Source organism: Prionailurus bengalensis, chromosome C2 (genome assembly GCF_016509475.1).
Source record: "Prionailurus bengalensis isolate Pbe53 chromosome C2, Fcat_Pben_1.1_paternal_pri, whole genome shotgun sequence".
NCBI lineage: Eukaryota > Metazoa > Chordata > Mammalia > Carnivora > Felidae > Prionailurus > Prionailurus bengalensis.
This window is the reverse complement of record NC_057350.1, coordinates 22066410-22087795: the sequence shown is the minus strand read 5'-3', so window position 1 is coordinate 22087795 and position 21386 is coordinate 22066410. Positions and strand designations below refer to the sequence as shown.

Genomic DNA, 21386 nt, shown 5'->3' with positions numbered 1-21386 from the left:
ATGCAAACAGTATAAATTTGAATAATGTTGCACTATAAATATTTTTTCTTATTTAGAGTGTAAACTATAACCTTTCTCTCCAGTATTTAGAATAATTCAATTACTATCATTATTCTTAATGTAGAAGACCAAATTTCATATCTCCTTATCTTTTAGATTTCACAGTATAAATAAAATCCTTGAATAAATTCCCCTTTGACTTGAATAAATGCACAACATAAATTGGCATGTATAATTTTCTGCCTTTCTATATATGTACATATCAACATTTTACAATAGGGTATATACTTTTTTACTGAATTTATGTAATTAAGAGATTATAAGGACCTTTGAAACATATTTCCTTTTTAATTTTTTTTTAATTTTAGAGAGAGAGAGCAAGTAGGGGAGAGGGATGGAGGGAGGGAGAGAGAGAGACAGAAAGAGAGAGAGAGAAGGAGTCTTAGGCAGGCTCCACGCTCAGCACAGAGCCCCATATGGGGCTCCATCCCACGACCCTGAGATCATGACCCGAGTCAAAATCAAGAGTTGGATGCTCAACTAACTGAGCGACCCATGAACCCCAAAACATGTTTTCATCAATTAAAAAATGTGACATAATGGAATCAGAAGAAAACGTAATTAAGTATTTGAGTCCCAGGATATATGTTTCATTCCATTGACACTTTTGCTATCAAAAGTGAATGTATTTTAAAAATAAATAAAAAACTTACATCCATGGTATTTATTATTTCTTCTCCTAAGCTATACATTTTTAAAATATGTAGTGTCATAATAATAAATCAATAAATTTGCATGCATTCTTCAACATGGAAAGTGTTGTGACAGTTAACTATGAACTCTGATGTTCAAATGCCTGGGTCCCATTCATATTTTAATAGGTACAAGCCAATAAATACTTAGTTCTGTTAACCTGATATTTAACTCCCTTATCAATACAATGAGCAGAGTACGTACGACTAATTCAAAAGATAGTACTTGGAAAACATTATAATGCTAATGCACTCCATAGGTTAAATTTATATTACCTAATTTTAGCAATAATACACTTTTTTCTTACTTTTATTTTTAATTTTTTTAAGTTTATTTATTTATTTTGAAAGAAACAAAGACAGTGTGAGTAGGGGAGGGACAGAGAGAGAGAGAGAGAGAGAGAGAGAGAGAGAGAGAGAGAGGGAGAGAATCAAGAGTCAGACACTTAAACTGAGCCACCCAAGTGCCCCAGAAATAATCAATAAAAATATCAATAAATAATAAATTGAAATCCACAATTCAAATTAAACCTCAGCACATAAACAATAATCGAATACTATATATGCACTGTTGAACTAAGACTGACAATTTTAAATTCTCCTTCATCAAATCACTGAAACACAGTATTTAAACTTTTTACCTCCAAATGCACCTCACTAGTTTAAAATATATTAGAAACTTACTGTAATTTGTAGATAATATGTATTCCTAAAAATCTAATTTATTGATATAATTGTATGAAAATTAAAATTTTATGCTACTTGGATATTTATAAAAATAACACCATAGCAGATCCTATTATATGACTAAAGCTCTTCTTAAGAGTCCATAGCTTCAATTCATGGAACTTAATCAGGTAAAAAAAAAATAAACGCTTTAAAAAAGGACTTATTTCAAGTAACTGAAGAAATAATTTAATAAAGAATAATACAAAATAAATTATATAAGAAGAAAATACAGCATTGACTTTCCTGATTTCCAGGAGTCAGACTTGGCTCTTTGAACTCATGGAGCTAATTGGGGAGATACATAGTAAATAGATGAAAAATTACAGTTGATTTGAGAGCTCCAAAGGAAAGTTAGAATTTTTAATGAGAATTTACATATTGTAATTGACATAACTGGGGCAGTAGGAGTTTGTGTAGAAGTACTTCTTCAGGGGTGCCTGGGTGGCTTAGTCGGCTGGGTGTCTGACTTCGGCTCAGGTCATGATCTTGCAGTTTGTGGGTTCGAGCCCCTCATCTGGCTCTGTGCTGACAGCTCAGAGCCTGGAGCCTGCTTCCGATTCTGTGTCTCCCTTTCTCTCTGCCCCTCCCCAGATTGGAATCTGTCTGTCTGTCTGTCTGTCTCTCTCTCTCAAAAATAAATAAACACTAAAAAAAAAAAAAAGTAATTGTTTAATGTGAACTGAATGATCTTTTTCTAGGAGAGGTAAAACAAAGCCTCAATAGCACATGTATGTGGGTTAAAAGTATTAGTTGTTGTATATTAGCCTATATTTATGAGCCTTGCAGGGACATTAGAATAAGCTGTGTCTCTTTTGATTTTTGAATTTTCACCATGAGTTTGCCCCTTTGCACTTGCCCCTTTGTCATTCAGACTTTTGATAACTTTGTTTTCATTTCAAAAATTATGATTTTTGCTGACATATTGAAATTACACTTAATAATATGGATGTTTTAAGGAGACAAAAGTTGCATCAGATGCTTTTATTTTGACCTTATCAAGCAGAAATGATAAAGTTAGATTACTTAACTATCCAAACATATCTTATGTATAATGAACCTTAATTAGTGATTTACATCTGAAAATAATATTACAAGATGTAAACCAGATATGCTCAAACAATACAGATATTTTAAAATATATACTCTTGCAAATATGTAACATTAATTTAAGACACTCACATATGCTATGACACACTAATAAGTAAAAATAGCTGTATTTATTCGATGGAATTGTGTACTTAACACTTTAAGCAGAAGCAAAAGAAAGCATGAACCAGAAGGACTATTGGAATATATGAAGTTCAAGACGAGTGTGTGTATGTATATGAATATGAGTATATTTATAAATTTATATATACTTACATATATATCTTACATAATCATAATTATTTGTATTTTAAAAGATTTCATCAGTTTAGTCTTTAAGATGGAGAAGCTTTCTAGTTTTTTGCAAAATAGCAATTTATTGATAGTAAGCAAGGATGATATGTACTTGTTTGTAGCTGTTGGGAGTAACTGTAAGATCAGAGAGTATGCAGTTTAAAATCTGAAATTATGTTTGGAATGCAAGCTGGTGCAGCCACTCTGAAAAACAGTATGGAGGTTCCTCAAAAAAACTGAAAGCAGAACTACCCTACGACCCAGCAAGTGCACTACTTGGTATTTATCTAAGGGATACGGGTGTGCTGTTTCAAAGGCACACATGCACCCCAATGTTCATAGCCGTACTACAGACAGACAATGGCCAAAGTATGGAAAGAGCCCAAATGTCCTGTGATGGACGAATGGATAAGGAAGATGTGGTATATATATATATATATATATACAATGGAGTATTACTCAGCAATCAAAAAGAATGAAATCTTGCCATTTGCAACTACGTGGATGGAACTGGAGGGTATTATGCTGAGTGAAATTAGTCAGAGAAAGACAAAAATAATATGACTTCGCTCATATGCGGACTTTCAGAGAAAAAAACAGATGAACATAAGGGAAGGGAAATAAAAATAATGTAAAAACAGGGAGGGGGACAAAACATGAGACTCTTAAATATGGAGAACAAACAGAGGGTTAGTGGAGTGGGTGTGGGAGTGGGAATGGGCTAAATAGGTAAGGGGCATTAAGGAATCTACTTCTGAAATCCTTGTTGCACCATATGCTAATTTGGATGTAAATTAAAAAAAATTAAATTAAAAAAATAAAAATTGAAATTATATTTAATGTAAAGACTAGCTTTATCTTGGGGCCCCTGGGTGGCTCAGTCGGTTAAGTGTCCTACTTCGGCTCAGGTTATGATCTCACTGTCTGTGAGTTCAAGCCCCACATCAGGCTCTGTGCTGACAGCTCAGATTCTGTGTCTCCCTCTCTCTCTACCCTACCCCCACTCATGCTCTGTCTCTCTCCCTCTCTCCAAAATAAATAAACATTAAAAAAATTTTTTTTAAAAAAAGAGTAGCTAGATCTTTTCTTATATAGAATTTGTGGAGAGTATAAATTTTTAAAAAATAGGATACAACTTCAAAATAGGATTCATTTTATCTTATTATTATTATTATTATTATTATTATTACTACTACTTACTACTATTTTTGAGAGAGAGAGAGGGTGCAAGTGAGGGAGGGGCAGAGAAAGAGGAAGACACAGAATCCAAAGCAGGGTCCAGGCTCTGAGTTGTCAGCACAGAGCCTAACGTGGGGCTCCGACCCATAATCTGTGAGATCATGACCTGAGCCAAAGTCCACACTTAACTGACTGAGCCACACAGGCACACTTAAAATAGCATTTAATAAATATAATCAAGTTAATATGAAGTTCTTAATTTGGGGGCTCATCCAGACACTTGGCAGACATCCAAACCATAGGCAAGTAATTTAGAATTTTATTCAAATTTTCCAAAAAGAGATAAAATTAGATTGCCCAGCAGTCATTATGTTTCCCCAAATTTCAAACATTATGCTATGTGTTCCTCAAAAATATTTTTTCTACCTTTTCATTCAAAATCTCTTACAAGTTTTCCGGTTTATGCTCACTCTCTCATTGCTTTCCCTTAACCTCTCCCTTACATCATATCTCATTCCTTAAAGCCTCAAACCAACCCATCATTTACTTCTATATCTTCAAAAAAAAAATAACGTTTTTATTTTTGTGAAAGAGAGACATAGCATGAGTGGGGAAGGAGCAGAGAAACAGGGAGACACAGAATCTGAAGCAGACTCCAGGCTCTGAGCTGTCAGCACAGAGCCTGATGCAGGGCTCCAACTCTCGAACTGCAAGTTCATGACCTGAGCTGAATTCTGAAGCTTAATTAACTGAGCCACCCAGGCACCCCTATATTTCTATAACATACTCTTTTGTACTTTTAAAATAATCAGCTTAGATATTTATTTAATTTAATTAAAAAATCGAGCTCGGTGTGGCTCGGTTGACTAAGCTCCTGACTTTGGCTCAGGTCATGATCTTGAGGTTCGTGGGTTCGAGCCCCATGTCAGGCTCTGCATTGACAGCTCAGAGCCTGAAGCCTACTCCAAATTCTGTGTCTCCCTCTCTCTCTCTGTCCCTCCCCACCTTCCACTCTGTCTCTCTCTGTTTCTCTCTGTCTCAAAATAAATAAACATTATTTTTTTAAGTTTGGCTCTATTTTTCTAATAAAGATGAGGAATTATTGAGGATGCAAGCAAGAACCAAAAATGATGTCAAGAGAAAAAAAATGGGCAAAATTATTTATACATGAGAATTCAGCGTTTCCCTCCTTTGTTTACTTTCTAGCTGAAAGCAGAATTTTGTAAGTGAAATTTATTTAGAAGTACTCAAATGTAAATTTGAAAATTCGTGATTGCACTTTTTAATTAAAGAAAAATATAAACACATCAAAGAGGTGCTCAATTTCCAAATAAGATGAAATCAGTTGTCAACTGTTGGGAAACTGTACCAAATTGCCTATTAACTTGGAGCAGCAGAGTGACTTCTTTTTTTAAAGGATTGTTTAATTTGAATGAGAGAGACAGAGCCCACACAAAGGGGGGAGCAGCAGAGAGAAGGAGAGACAGAATCCCAAGTAGGCTCCACACCATCAGCATAGAGACCAATGTGGGGCTGGAACTCACAAACTGTGAGATCATGACCTGAGCTGAGATCAAGAGTCAGAGGCCTAACTGACTGTAAGTATGCCCCCTAGGAGCCCCAGCAGGGTGACTTTTCCTGAAAGGAGGCAAACAAAACCAAGTAACAAGAACACTGGTTGCAGTAATCAGGGCAAGGTGACTAGAGTTTTTTGTTGGTTTTTTTTTTTTTTTTAATTAAACAGTCTGTCGGTCAGTCAGTCTGTCTCTTTCTCTCTCTCCACCCCAACTTTATCAACGTTTTAACAAGAAACACTTGACAGTTGAGGGCATCAAACATTAGCCCTCAGAAGCAATTTGCTCCCAATGTATCCCTGTTCAGAATTTTGGCTGAAGCTTGTTTTCTGCTGATGAATTGTCATCTCGTACCTACTAGACATTACTAGGATTTATTCAACAGAGAGTTTTATTCACATTTTCTGGCCCCCTGGAAGGATACTGAAGTACAAGAAGAATAACTATTCTCATGGAGAAAGGCTATTAGTGCCTTAATGCATATGCCAAAAATTGCCCCATTGTGTACAGAGCTTTGGTAGGTGGTTTAATCTGAAACACTGCATGGGCCTTCTGGAAACGAAGATTTTCCCACCAAGGGTGGCTTAGACTATTTGTACTATTAAAGACACTGAAATTTTCATATTTAATAGGAACATCATGCTCATAGGAAAATTTGGTGTATTTATATTGAAAATTTAACTCATATGCCCTCAGTCTGGTAAGACCCGTAGGTGTTGTGGTGCATGTGAGGGGAAACAAAATGACATACTGTTTCTAGTGGAAGAAACTATTCCCTTAGATTATTCTTGGTGGGAATGTTTCTCAATTGGTGGTTGCATAAGACATTAACAACTGATAGTCACAGGGTAACAGGAAAGTGGAGAATCATAGGTGAATTCATAGAATCGAACTAACTTGTTCAAATTTCCCTAGAACTTTTAGAAAGCGAACATTAAAAGCAAGTGTGAGGTAATACAAGAGTCACCAGATTATTAAAATATATATCAACAAATATAGGTATAAACTTATCAATGTACATTTAGGTAGATATATAAATATAATATTCATACTTCAGTAGTATAATTCTAAACACATTCAGTTGAATGCCAGAAACCCAACAGAACAAAACCCTATGAATAAACCAATTGCTGTTACTTAGCATATCTAAGTTAAGGTATTTCTGTAGTTCTGAAATTTGGCACTAATTTAAATAATTAAATATCTTTGTGTTGTGTCTCACAATGATGTTTAAAATCTTAAAATAATTACATTAAATAACTATATGTAACGCTGCTAAGTTAGCAACTTGGGCTCTCTTCTTGATTTGACTGGACTTACACAATATATTTTAAATTAATCTTCCTGCCACTCACTTAGGCTACTATAATGTGGTCCTCCATTTCACCGTGGCTGGATCCTTCATTATTAAAGACAAACCAGATTATGTCATTGTCGTGTAACATGCTTCAGGGATGCCCTATTACCTTTGAGCTGAAATAGGAACAATTTAGCATGGCATATAAATCCCTTTGTGGTCTGGCTCTTGTCTCCATATCCTTATATTCACATAAGCTTTCAGTCTAACAATCATTCCTCTGTACTGGAAATTTCCTAAAAGTACAATGTAATATACTTTGCTAGGATATGGATTTCTCGGTTCTTCTAGATTTTTGCAAAATTGTCACCTTACATCCCAAGACTCAGGTCAATATGTTTAAAATGGCATCAGGATTGTAATTTGTGTGAGGTTCCATTCCCAACTACATTTTAAAAATAAAATCCTATAGCTTTCTTTTTTTAAATTGTAACACGTTTTACAAAATTCAAAATTCACAGAAGACTATGAAGTGAAAACTTCCCCTCCATCCTCTTTCATTTGAACATAGTTTCTCTCTTCTCGGCAGCAACTGTGCGATAAAATTATTTGTGTGTGCACTTCTAGAGTCAGTGCATACATAAACCTTAACTTCTACAGATACCCACACCCTGAGCTTCACCAATTTCTTGAAACACCACATTACATTCTAAGTATGTAAAGTGAACAAAGCAGCCTTAAAATAAAAACTTGTTCTTAAGAGAATACATTTATAAAAGCAATTGAAATACAATGTTCAACAAGATCGTTACAATTTAATAGCCTATGAACTCTGTGTTTGACCAGTAGATCTCCTCTATTTAGTCTACAGAATGTTTCAAATATAAGCCATAATTATTTATCAGTGGGTAAAAAAGCAACTTACAGCTTTTTCCTGAAAAATAGGAAATATTGATACAAAGAACCTACACCCTTTCTGTGTGTGTGGGTGTATGTATGTAACTTATAATAAATTTATTCTTTCTAATATACATCATCCTATGAATTTTGATAAAATTACTGAGCCGTATAACCATATACCCAATAAAAACAGAAAGTTCCATCACTTCTCAAAAAGTGTCCCTTGTGCCGACGCTTTTTAGTCAAACCTCTTCCCCAGTTTTGTCCACTGGAAACCAGAGATCTGTTTCTTCTCTTAGTAATTTTGTTTATTGCAGAATTACACAAAAATAGAATCGTAAAACATGGAGGCACAGAAGGCGTCCCTAAATTAGGACACATTTAACATTCATTTTGTTGAATGTTCAAGAGTTTGCTCCTTATTATTATTTTTTTTTTAATTTTTTTTTAACGTTTATTTATTTTTGGGACAGAGAGAGACAGAGCATGAATGGGGGAGGGGCAGAGAGAGAGGGAGACACAGAATCGGAAACAGGCTCCAGGCTCTGAGCCATCAGCCCAGAGCCCGACGCGGGGCTCGAACTCGCCGACCGCGAGATCGTGACCTGGCTGAAGTCGGACGCTTAACCGACTGCGCCACCCAGGCGCCCCAGCTCCTTATTATTATTAAGTAATATTCCACTGCCTGGATTCACCACAGTTTATTTGCGCGTTCACCAATGGTAGGGCATTTGGGTGACCTTCTGATTTGCAATTGTGAACAGTTTCTTCCTTCCTTACTTTTTTTTTAATTTGAGAGAGAGAGAGAGAGAGAGAGAGAGAGAGAGAGAGAGAGAGAGAGAGTGTGTGTGTGTGTGTGTGTGTGTGTGTGTGAGACAGGGACAGAAGAGGCTCTTGACGAGGGGCTAGATAACCCTGATCCTGTGATCATGACCTGAGTGCAAATCAAGAGTTGGATGCTCAACCCACTAAGCCACCCAGACACCCACAAAGTTTCTAAAAACATCCACAGAGAGATGTTTGTATGAACCTAAGTTTTCTTTTCTTTTGAAAAATACCCTAAAACTCACCTGTGCTCTCTCTGTTCATCTCCCCCTACCCACTAATTCCTAGCAATCACTGCTCTTTTTGCTGTTTCAATAGTTTGTCTTCTCAGAATGTCATATGATGGCATCATAACCTTTGCAGCCTTTTCAGATTTGCTTCTTTATTTAGTAATATGCACATAGTGTTTCCTCTATGTCTTTTCACAACTTTATGAGTAATTTCCTTTTAGCACTAAATAATATTCCACTGTCTGAAGTACCAAACGTCATCATCCAACTGAAGGACACCTTGGCTGCTTCTATGTTTTGGCAATTATGAATAAAGCTACTATAAATATTTGTATGCAAGTTTTTGTCTTGATTTTTAATTCATTTGGATAAATGGTAAAAAGTGTGACTGTTGGGTTGTTTGGTAAAAGTGTTTATAGTTTGGTTAAGAAACCAACAAGCTGTCTTCCAAAGTGGCTGTACCACTGCACATTCCCACCAGCAAAGAAGGGAAGTTTCTGTTGCTCCACATCTCTGACACCATTTGATGTTTGTCAGTGTTTTGGATTTGGGCCATTTTAGTGGGTATGTAGTAGTATCTCAGTGTTATTTTAATTTGCATTTCCCCCCATGAAATATGATGTGGAACATATTTTCAAATGTTATTTGTCACCTGTATGTCTTCTCTATTTATCTGAGTATGAAGCTAGAATATGATGTGAATGATGAGAGCTCTCTTCTAAGAGATTGCCAAGATGGAAGAAATCCCATCCTTTAAATAGCCAAATAGGTAAACTCATTGCATTCAAGTTGTCATGATAAACAACAGCTAGTCATCAAGTAACAAATGGACACCATCATTTATCACACGCAGTTTATCTGAGATTCACCTGGTAACAGAGACAGCTATCTATGTTTGCTAATTTGCTTATCCTTAGGAAAAATAAATTTTTCATGTCTTTACAACAGGCGGTAGTTTTTATAACTGGAAGCAAGGTGCTTCACGTTAGGCACTTAACTCCCCACAGAAACTAAACAGTAGGGAACTTATATTTTTTGATGATTTAAAAGCGATGGTGCTTAGGTCCTTGAGAAAGACATTACTGGGTGTTCATTAAATTCAAGAAAAAAGAGCTTCATCTTTAAATAAGATTTACATATATTTCAGAGACAAAGAAGCAATTCAATAATTTACTTAGAGGGGCACCTGGGTGGCTCAGTTGGTTAAGCGTCCACTCTTGATTTTGGCTCAGGTCATGTTCTCATGGCTGTGAGATCAAACCAACCCCAAGTCAGGCTCTGCACTGAGAGTACAGAGACTGCTTGGGATTTTCTCTCTTCCTTCCCCTCTAGTTCTCCCTCACTCACATGGTCTCTCTCTCTCGTTCTCTCTCTCTCTCTCTCTCTCTCTCTCTCTCTCTCTCTCTCTCACTTTCTCTCAAAAAAAAAAAAACTTAGACTAAAATTACTGAGAACTGGGCATCTAGGTGGCTCAGTTATTAAACATTTGACTATGGCTCAGGTTATGATCTCATAGTTCATGAGTTCGAGTCCCCATCATGTGAGCTCAAACCCTGCATCAAAAGAGCAGGAGCCCTGCTTCAGTTGAGCTCTGCTTCTCTCTCTTTCTCTCTCTCCGTCCCTCTCTCTCTCTGCCCCTCCTGGGATTCTTTCTCTCTCTCTCTCTCTCTCTGCCCCTCAGTCACTTGCACCTCTTCCTCTCTCTCTCTCTCAAAAAACAATTTCTGAGAGCTTAAAGTTGGTTAAATTAATGTTCCAAGAAAAAGAAAGACGGAGAAGTCTCTTCTTATTTTCAACAGGAAAAGTTTAGATTATTAGTTAATTAATTTATTTAATGAAAGAGTCAGTGTGAGCACACAAGTGGGGAAGGGGCAGAGGAGAGAGAAAATTTTAAGCAGGTTCCACGCTGATCATGGAGAGCAACAGGGGGCTTGATTTCAGGACCGTGAGATCATGACCTGAGCCGAAATCAGGGGTTGGAAGCTTAACCGACTGAGGCACCCAGGTGCCCCTAAGACTCTTATTTTAATTAATATTAGTTCTTACATCTCCTGTGGTCTTTCTTCAACATGAAACTAAGATTTCCAACATCCTTTAAGATTCAAGTATTATTAAGTCATCCCTTTGCCCATAAACATTCCATCCCACTTCAGAGTAAAAGTCACACCATTAACAATGGACTTCAATTGTTGTCCTTTTTACTGGAATCACATTAAATTACTTACCATTTCCTCAGATACTTTAGATATTTGCACAAATCTCAGTATCTCAGATTTTTCCTCACTGTGCTATTTACATTTGCAAACACTCTTCAATCACTGTGTCACAGTATTGTGTCACTTGTCACAATGTGACTTACATTCCCTGTTATTATTCTAAGGCATTTACCAATATGTAGGCCAAAAACAATGCATTAGTTATTATTAAATTAATGTTTATTTAATGGCATGCAGTTTATATTAAATATTTTTGAAGCAATTAATGAAAAGGTTACAAGAATGAAGAAAGAAGATTCAGTAGGAAGGTATTGTAAAAATGCCATCAAGAACCTGGATTTTATTAAAAGCAAGAGCATGGTAAAATATGAATGAATCCAAGAGCTTATTAAGATTATAGAATCAACCAGGCTTAGTAGTTGGTTGGAGATGGACAATAACATAAAATGTAAAGTGTAAAATCCATGATTTCAATAAACAAAAGAATACTTAATAACATTATCCATTAAAATATAAAATACAGGGGGATCTCTTTGGGGTTAATAATGATTTCTATTTTAGTCATGAGACTAAACACTTCCTCTGCCACTTATCAGATTTTGGAAAATTTTCATGACCACCTAGCACCTCAATTTCCTCATCTACAATAAGAATAAGAGATGATCTATTTCAAATACACATAAAATACTAAAAAGAGTATTTAGCATATAATAAAAACTAAACATATACACACCATTTTGAGGCTATTATATTGTTTTCGTCATTAGTATCTCATCCAGAAGCAAATGGATTTATGGGTATGAGTTTTTAATTATGGATTTTCATGGTGTTATACATAAATCAGTACCTCAGTCCTTTGACAAGCGATTTAATATGAGCTACAAGTTATATAATATTTTTGTTCTTCTGTGAGCTACCAGGTTTTTAAGAAATGCTAATATGTTATCCTCATGAGATAATAGTCTCTCTCTCTCTCTGAACCCTCCCCATCTTAAAATAAATAAACATTTAAGAAAAATTCTTCCAAAAAATAAATACAATAAATTTTTCCAACTACTTTTCTTTTAGTGGAGCCGAGTTCAATCTCTCTCCTTTATTACAACAGAATTGAGTAAAGTTTACCTTGCCTGTTTAAGTTATCTAGTATAATTTTTCCATAATATAATATAAAAATAAATTTAAAAGTTTATTAGTGTCTGTTTTGCTTTGATTCATTGTTTTTGTTTCCAGGAATATGTTCACTTAAGGTATATGAGAATAGCTGGGCATTTAATCATAAGATATTAAAGTTAAAATCATGCATGATTATGTGATGAGGGTTGGACTTCTTCCCAGTGTACTGTCTGTATATATACTATATGGGATTGCAAGCTATGTTGAGATTAGAAAATATTACAATATAAGAAGAATAGAAAAAGACGTGGTTTTCTAATCTCGTTATCCAGCATCATTTCTCCAGAAGAACCAAAATTAATGCTTTCATAAAATTTTATTAAAAGCAATATTACCCAACAGTTCACAAACTCCGTGAGATGTGGCACATATATATGGCTGATACATGACTCTAAAATGATCCTTTTATTTATTTTTTAAAAATAAATCCTGGATACCATTTATCCTATACCCCATTTGTCTATACCACAATTTTTCACAGACCCTATTATCTGACATAACAATTTCAAAATATTCATGAAGCCAAAAATGTATTCTCACTTATGGGGCAGAGCTCACTGAGCAAACTGGAAGCTAAAATTGGACACAGCCTCTTGTGGCCTCAATCTTTTCTCTTGCTGTAACCTGTAGAGCTCCTTAGAGTTACTGATCCTGTCACATCTCTGGGTGAGCAAAGAAAGCATGTCAAAGGCTAAATCAATTTGTGTTTTGGTAAATAGGGTGTGGAAAGCTCAAGTGCACAAGTCATATCCAGCCTGATTTCTGCTTGACCACAACTATTAGATGGAATAAGTAGCAAATATACAGAGTCAAGAGGCCTGCCCTTGACAAGAAAAGCAGAACAATAGAAACGTAGTAATGACTGTCCTATTACCAAAAAAATATATATATAAAAAAAAAGCCAATTGCCTTTCTGAGCTTCCCATTCACCGCCAAGTTGCAGGAAAACAAACAGCAGCTTGGTCTCCTGGTACTGAGAAATACATCAAAAACGTAAACCATTTGCTAACTCATTATTCCTTCATTATAGAGAACTGTGACCATAATTCCATGACCACCAGATGCTTGCTAATAAGCAAATATATCCTTTTTTTTAGGAAAATAAAAGTTGTTCAAAAGAAAAAGTTGGGTTTAAACTACTCAATTTGCCTTTTCGTTCAACATTTATTGCTAATAAGCAAATATTTCCTTTTTTTAGGAAAATAAAAGTTGTTTTCAAGTTTCAAAAGAAAAAGTTGGGTTTAAACTACTCAATTTGCCTTTTTGTTCAACATTTATAAGTATATATATTTTGTGCTACTATATGTTAGCATTATGCATGGCACAGGGAACAATGATGATCATAGAGTAAATACATTCTTGACAGAGAAAGCTTTCATTGTAGTGAAAGCAAGGTATATTCATCAAATGCAGAATTACAACAATGAAAGTGCTATAAGAGAGAAATATGTAGAACATTAAAAGTGTCCTAAAGTTAAAGAATAGCAATATATACAAGTTAATGTATGGTAAAAACCTAAAGTGTATAAAAGACAAACCTATGGAGTTGAAAAACTTAAAGGTTATTTAAATAATATGCTAGCTATGGCTATCTCTTAATAGTTAGGTTACTGAAAAATGTCATAGTCTTTAAATTTTTTATAAAGAGGGATTATAGTTAAAATTGTGAAATAATGTACATGCTTCCAAAGTATGATTTCATTTTCTAAGTCAGTCAGAGAAAGACAAATACCATATGATTTCAAATACCATATGAATATGTGGGATTTAAGAAATAAAACATGCAAAGAGAAAAAAAAAAGAGAGGGAGAGGCAAACCAAGAAATATACTCTTAACTATAGAGAACAAACTGATGGTTAGCAGAGGGGAGGTGGTGGGGGATGGGTTCCATGGTTGATGGGGATTAAGGAGGGCACTTGTGATGAGCATTGGGTGATGTATGGAATTATTTAATTCCTATATTGTACACCTGAAACTAATATTTCACTGCATGTTAACTGAAATTTAAATAAAAACGTTTTTAAAAAAGATAACTTGATCCTAGAAAAATCAGAAAAATGATCAGCACAGAGAGAGCACAAAAATACAATTGTCAAAAAAAAAAACAACAACAAAAAAACAAAAACAAAAACAAAAAATGACACCACAATTGTCATTTTCTAACAAAAGTAAATAGTTGTGTAAATGCAAAACAATTTACTGGGTCAGAGTGTTAAATATTACTGGTTTATTATAATTTATATATAAAGCCTTTCATTGATTTTCATAGATTTCTGTTGTATACAACTACACTGGTGAAAATAATTCCATAAAAGAAATCCTTGCAGATGTGAATGAGATTATTTTTGACAGAAAAGTGAAAGCTAAATTTTCTTAATAATACTCTAACAGTACCAACCATCACCCTCTCACCTCTATTAGGAAGAAGATTTTCATGAATTTTCTGACATTTTCAGAATATTTTAGAGTTATTCCATTGAGATAGAGAATAAAGAACTGGCAAATGCTTTGTTAGCATAATGAGTCCAGGGTATATATTCTGTGAAACAGAGTCTAAAACATAAAGCTTGTGTATTTCATTGAAGCAGGAAATAACTACAGATTCCTCCTTTCCCTTTGCTATGGGATTTTCCTGCTGCTTTTCTTAGCAAGGGATGGAGGTTATCTCTCCACCTTGCAGCATCAGCATTGGTCTTGTAAGTTGTGCTGACTGACAAAATGTAGTGGACATGCATTGAGGGAATTCAGATGCTAGGCCTGAAGAGGACTGGAAGTTTCTACTCTCACCCTCTTGGCAAGTGGTTCTCAAGATGCCATGCAAATAATCCCTGTGCACTGGATTGAAGGATTATAGACCACATGAAGGACCATCTTTGCTGAGCTCCTCTAGAGCTACCATCAGACTGCCTATTGATAGCCAACAACCAACATCAGACATCTAAGTTTATCTTAGAACATCCAGGATCATAGAGTCACAAGATGACTATGGCTTACCAGTGACCCACGGCACAACTTCCAAAAGAGCTGCCCATCTGAGCCCATTCCACAGGGCTGACATACAAGATTATGAGTAAATAAATTGGTTTTTTAAAGCCTTAGGGTTTTGTGTTAATTTGCTATACAGGAAAGGATAACTGGTATATCTTCAAGACATCTGGCTTCTGAAATAAAATTAAATCTGTTCAGGAGACCCTGATAAAGTCTTTTTGAATAATAGGTAAAAATAAAAGGTAAGTAATATACATTGGTACATGACGTGATAAACATTTTACATTTATTGCCTCTAATAATCCTCAAAGTAATAAACATAGTACTTTTCTTATCTCTGCTTTATAGAATATTGAAACATCAAGAGAGATTTAAAATGTTGTCCAAAGTTTCCACAACTAGAAAAACGTACAAATGAATTCAAACCTAGGTCTAACTTTTAAGGCAATATTCTTAACTAGTACACATATCTGTATCTTGTAACTTGTTCCTATCTTTTCATAATTTCCAATAACAGTGCCCATGTCAAGGAGTAAAAATATTGAAACTTGGAATAACACTATAATTTAATATGATAAACCAAATAACAATGCTGTAAAATAACTTTTTTGTATTTTTTTCTCTACTTACACCAAGAATAGAACGCCTTGCTGGCAGAAGCTTAGTAATTATGTCTGTAGGCTGTTTTATGTGCCTAACAGAATACATCATTACATAAAGAACAACTGTTTATGTTTAGCTGGTCAGGGAATAGGAATTGCAGTAACTGAGACATTCTCAGAAATATAACATTGTATAGTAACGAGTTACATTCACTGAGTCATCAGGAAACTCTCACAAAGAGAAGTAAAAATTATATGATAGCAAGTATCAGGTTAGGTCAAGAGAGGACAGAATTTAAAACACAAGCCAACATGTTTCCTTACTATGATGATAACACATGTGGAAATGAATCAAAGGCCAAGTACACACATTCAAATATACATTTCAAATATACATTATCAGATAAATATAACAGACATATTGAAAACACATAAAACATAGCACATCCCCTTTTATTTTTGAATGTTCACAGAAGAATCAGCATGCATCTTATGCATTTCTCAAGTGCACATACTGACAAAAAGAAATGAAATGTTGCTTCTCAGGAGGAAGATCCGGTCTTTTTGAATATTTCTATTTCCAAGATTAAATGACAAAATTTAGTAAAACAATATTAAAAGACTTACCAAGAAAGATTTGCGATCTATGAATTTACAGGTTTAGTAAATGGCATTTAAGAAACATTTCAATCATCCTCTTTTAATGCTCTAAAATAGCATACAATTATGGTAAAACATGACCCATTTCTTTCTCCTTGTATGTGTACACATATAAATAAATGCATGTATTTTGTCTACACAATATATATACATAACTCTATACATGTATAATTATATATACAATTGTATTTTATTTCTATATACCACCAACAAGTATCAATACTTAAAAATAGATTATAAATATATGCAAAAATATAGAATTTTAAATAGTAAATATACCACCAAAACAGGAAAGATGACAAATAGAGACATACACTATGTTCAAGAATTGGACAACAATACTACTAAGATGTCAGTTTTCCCCGAATTTACCTATAGATTAAAAGCAACCCTAATAAACATTCCAGAAAGCTTTTCTAAAATAAATAAGAAGGGTGTCTAAGTGGCTCAGTCAGTTAAGCATTCGACTCTTGGTTTTGGCTCAGGGTCATGATCTCACAGTTCGTGAGATGGAGCCCCTCGCTGGGCTCTGCACTGACAGCACAGAACCTGCCTGAGATTCTTGCTCTCCCTCTCTCTCTCTGCCCCTCCCCGGACTCATGCACTCTCTCTCTTTCTCAAAATGAATAAACATTTAAAATAACTAAGAAAAGTTGCTTCCTAAATTTATATGAATATACAATGAAAACAGAATAGTTTAATTTACAAAAATAAAACACTGGAACACACAACAAAAGACAAATCAGAATGGTTAATGAAAAAAAACTGATACACTACATATTGTTTTTTAATTTTCTTATGTTTATTCATTTTTGAGACACAGAGACAGAGTGAGAATGGGGGGAGGGCCAGAGAGAAAGGGAGACAGAATCTGCAGCAGGCTCCAGGCTCTAAGCTGTTAGCACAGAGCCTGATGTGGGCCTAGAATTCGTGACCTGTGAAATCATGACCTGACCCAAAGTTGGACGCTCAACCAACTGAGCCACCCAGGCACCCCGATGCACTAAATATTAATGAGAAAGTAGAGTCCAGAATTCTTATGCATTGCTAATTGGTATATAAAATACTACAGATACTTTGGAAATAAATTTTCAGTTGAATGAAATATATTCTCATCTTAGTTTAGTTGTTTTTCTTCTACAAAAAAGATTTACAAAAGAATACTGATTACAGCTTTTTTCTTTTTCTTTTTTCGAAAGAGAACAAATCTGTAAAAAAAAAAAGAAATGTTGAACAGTGTGATATGTACAGCAAATAATATACAAGGAAAAATACTGGTTTAAATGTTCCTGGAAATATCAAATTTGTCCTTTTATTCCATCAAAATACTAAATGACATATTGGGATATGATTTGTAAGCTGTTAAAAATGTTTTTAGGTGAAGCTATCAGGTAAAAATTCATGAGTCCTTGCGTAAAACAATATTGGAGAGAATAATGGGAGCTACTCTGAATGCCGTCCTGGGGTTTGAATTTACTAGTCTGGCCACAGAAGTATAGAGAGGTTACTCAGTGCTAGGCTTATTATTTTCTCCCCTCAAAAGATATTGCATTTTAACTTCAGGTCACTGACCCTCTTATTGACCTTTCATTTTTATTTCCATTGAAGAACAGAATAGGAAACATTAACTTGCAATTTTCTCTAGAGTGATTTTGTTTTTCATGTGTATGCAGTATCTTTTAAAGTGGAATACTAAAGAGACTCTTAAATACTGAGAACAAACTGAGTGTTGATGGGGGTGAGGGAGAGGGGAAAGTGGGTGATGGGCATTGAGGAGGGCACCTGTTGGGATGAGCACTGGGTGTTGTATGGAAACCAATTTGACAACAAATTATATTTAATATAAATAAATAAATAAATAAATAAATAAATAAATAAAGTGGAATACTGAAAGTGTCAACAATGTCTCAACTAATTATATGTGGGTAATTGAGTAATTTACACTTTTTCACAATTAAAAAAAATCTAAGCATTAGATTTCTCATGGCCTTTTACAGACCAATTCAATTGGTAGGAACTGAACTTCAATATTCACTAATATAAACACTGCTTTAAGTAAACCTGAATATTCACAGCAGCATAACTACAACAGGAATATAATTATTTCAACACTTTCTAGCAGGGAAATAACAAAATACTTGAATATTATTATAATGAAATAATGAAATGTTGTGCAGTCTCAAAATAATAAAAGTTAAAATCCTGAAATAACTTATTTTTTCTATCAATACTGAAAATAAAAATAAGGATATCAATGATTAAGATTAATAGTAATATTCTGTGTGACAGATTTCTGTTCCTTGTGTAGGGAACAATAGTTTACTAATTACTTTTTATCTTACCTACCAAGGCTTATAACTGTCAATTGCAAAATATTTCAAGGGTGACCTAAATAGTCATTAAAGATAATACTTAGGTCAAATGAATGAGTGAAAATTTGCAGAGAGAACAGAATTATCTCAATTTTGTTATGTCAAATTTTAGAGTGAATACAGTATGTGAAAAAATGAATTTGTATTATTAAGTAGAACATTTAATAAAACACTATTATACAACATTCAATAAAGCATGTATGTATGTATTTAAACACATATCTCTTCATAGTCAGTGGTTTCTTTTTTTAACACAATATAAATTGTTGGTTTTATTAGTATCATAGTATAGTTTTAATGCAAACTACATATAAACACAATTGTTATTCACACACTTATAGTGTGAAACAATATGTGAAGATCAACCTTAAAGCACTTATAAAAATGAAGATATATAAAATATCTTCCTAAATTAAGTCCAAGGACAACATACACAAAGCAAAAATTTGAACTCGTCAGTAATCACATCGAATATGGACAGGCTGACTGAGCAGGGAAAAATTATTCTAATTTTAAAATTACATAGTTCCAGGTAAAATCATTCAATGCCACTATCTTTGTGTTCTGCACAGACTCCCAAGGCAAACACTGCTTCTGGCTTTCTGAACCACCAGAGACAATTACCCACCTGACCGACTTATCATAGTCCTTTTAGTCTTCTTTCCTGATAGGTCCTTAGGTTCCTTGGAAGGAGGCATATGGATGGGTGTCTTTAGAATCGGATTATAAAAAGCTCGCTCTGGATCAGAATTTCCACAGTGAAACTCTGTAAGATTTCCATCGGCATAGCCACAGCTGTTTGCAGCTGGACAAGGTTTATTTTTTTGCATTTTCCAATCATTCCTTAAACCTTTTTTCTGCTATTTCCTTTTTTTCTGTGTAATTCAGCTTGCCTTGGTTTTTCTTTTAGCCTTTTCTTCTTTCTTCTCACATCCTTCAGCATTTGTTTTCTTTAATCATTCTTGATATTTTTCTTTGCCTTTTCTTGGAAATGTTCTTTCCCCAGTTCTTCTGCTGCATTTTTCTCCATTTCATTAATTTTTTTGGTTCCCTTTCTTTTTGGTTCTGTTCATTCTGAACCCATTCTCTATGCTTTTCTTCAGCAATTACTTTTCTTTTTCAACGTTCTTCAATTTCTTTTCTTTTCTTTTTTTTTCTAGCCGCTAATTTAATTCCTCCAGTGCTTTATGTCGCAGATGGTCACGTTCCTCTTTTTCTTTGCCAATGAACCACAGTTCCCATGGTGTCAGGAGGCTTTCTGGTAGGTGCACCTGTTTCTGTTCTTCTCGGTTGTCGTCTGACTCAACCACACTGGTGTACCGCTGTAACTCCACTCCTTTCAGGCTTGCCACCTTAGCCTTTGAATCATGAGCATCTTCATCCAGGTCTTCCTCATCCACCCTGTCACTATCATTGTAGTCAAAAGGGAAGCTCTGGTGGCCAAGGGGAGACAGCGACATGGTGGAATCACTCAGCTCAGTAGTGGTGAGCAGACCATCACCATATTCAGCCCTGCACCCGGCACTGCTGTAAGGACCTAGACCTGTAGCAACCAAGGACCACATATCCATCGGGGGCAAATCAGCCCCACAGCCTGGCTGCCGACATCTGGCCCATCCAAACAGGCGGGCAGTGGTCTCTTAATTAGAGTGGTATGTCGATTTCTCACAGCCATGACTTGATAAAATTGTCACAGTAGGTCATCCAGATGTGTTTGAACATACATTTTAGATTTTATTTTTAGTGTTTATCCTTCTCTCTTTCCTTTGAACATCTAAAATTCACATGTCACATAACTTCTGGAATTCAACCATCTTTTTGTTGCCAATCAAAATGAGGTTTTATTTCTCTCTATTCTCCCCATTGCCTAGTTCTCACTTTCAGCATAGGTTATCTAGAATTTTAAGCCAAAATTAGAACTTATAATAATATTGCAATATCAACTTTTGACAGTAATTCTTACATTTAATAAAAAATTGATTAAGACATATTTCAATATTGTGTCTTACATTCTCACACTACCTTCCTGGATTTGTTATCATTCTTGTTTTTCTGGGTCTAATTTTTGAGTTGTTAATTTTTTAGGGCTAGTTATAATCTAACTTCTTGTGTTATAAAAATTACATTATTTTATTCTAAAATGAACAATATTTGATTGCATGTCTAGTGCTACATTCAAAATTACATCCCTCAGCCCTTTGAAATAATTGCCATGTTGTCTTCAGTATCTCTTACTGTTGATGGAATGTCCAATGAATTGTATTTTAGAATCTTTTCCTTTCTAATGTCCTTAAGGCTTTCTATCTTTTCTTTGGGTCTTGAAATTTTACCACTTTATCTCTATTGGTAAGAGGTGGTGATTTTAGTGTAAGAACACCCTCGACCCTTTACTGTTTTGTATTTCCTTCCTTAAACTCCTCTCACTCACCATCAGGTACAACTCAAAAAGTGGAAAATTATCAGAAATGGATGCAAGGACATGCTGTTAAGGAAAAGAGATACTGACAT

The 21386-nt window shown here is 34.7% G+C and overlaps 1 pseudogene; it reads right to left on the bottom strand.

Annotated features, from left to right (window-relative positions):
• Positions 1-19429: 19429 nt before the first annotated feature.
• LOC122490943 lies at positions 19430-20449 on the bottom strand (annotated as a pseudogene).
• Between the last annotated feature and the right edge of the window lie 937 nt (positions 20450-21386).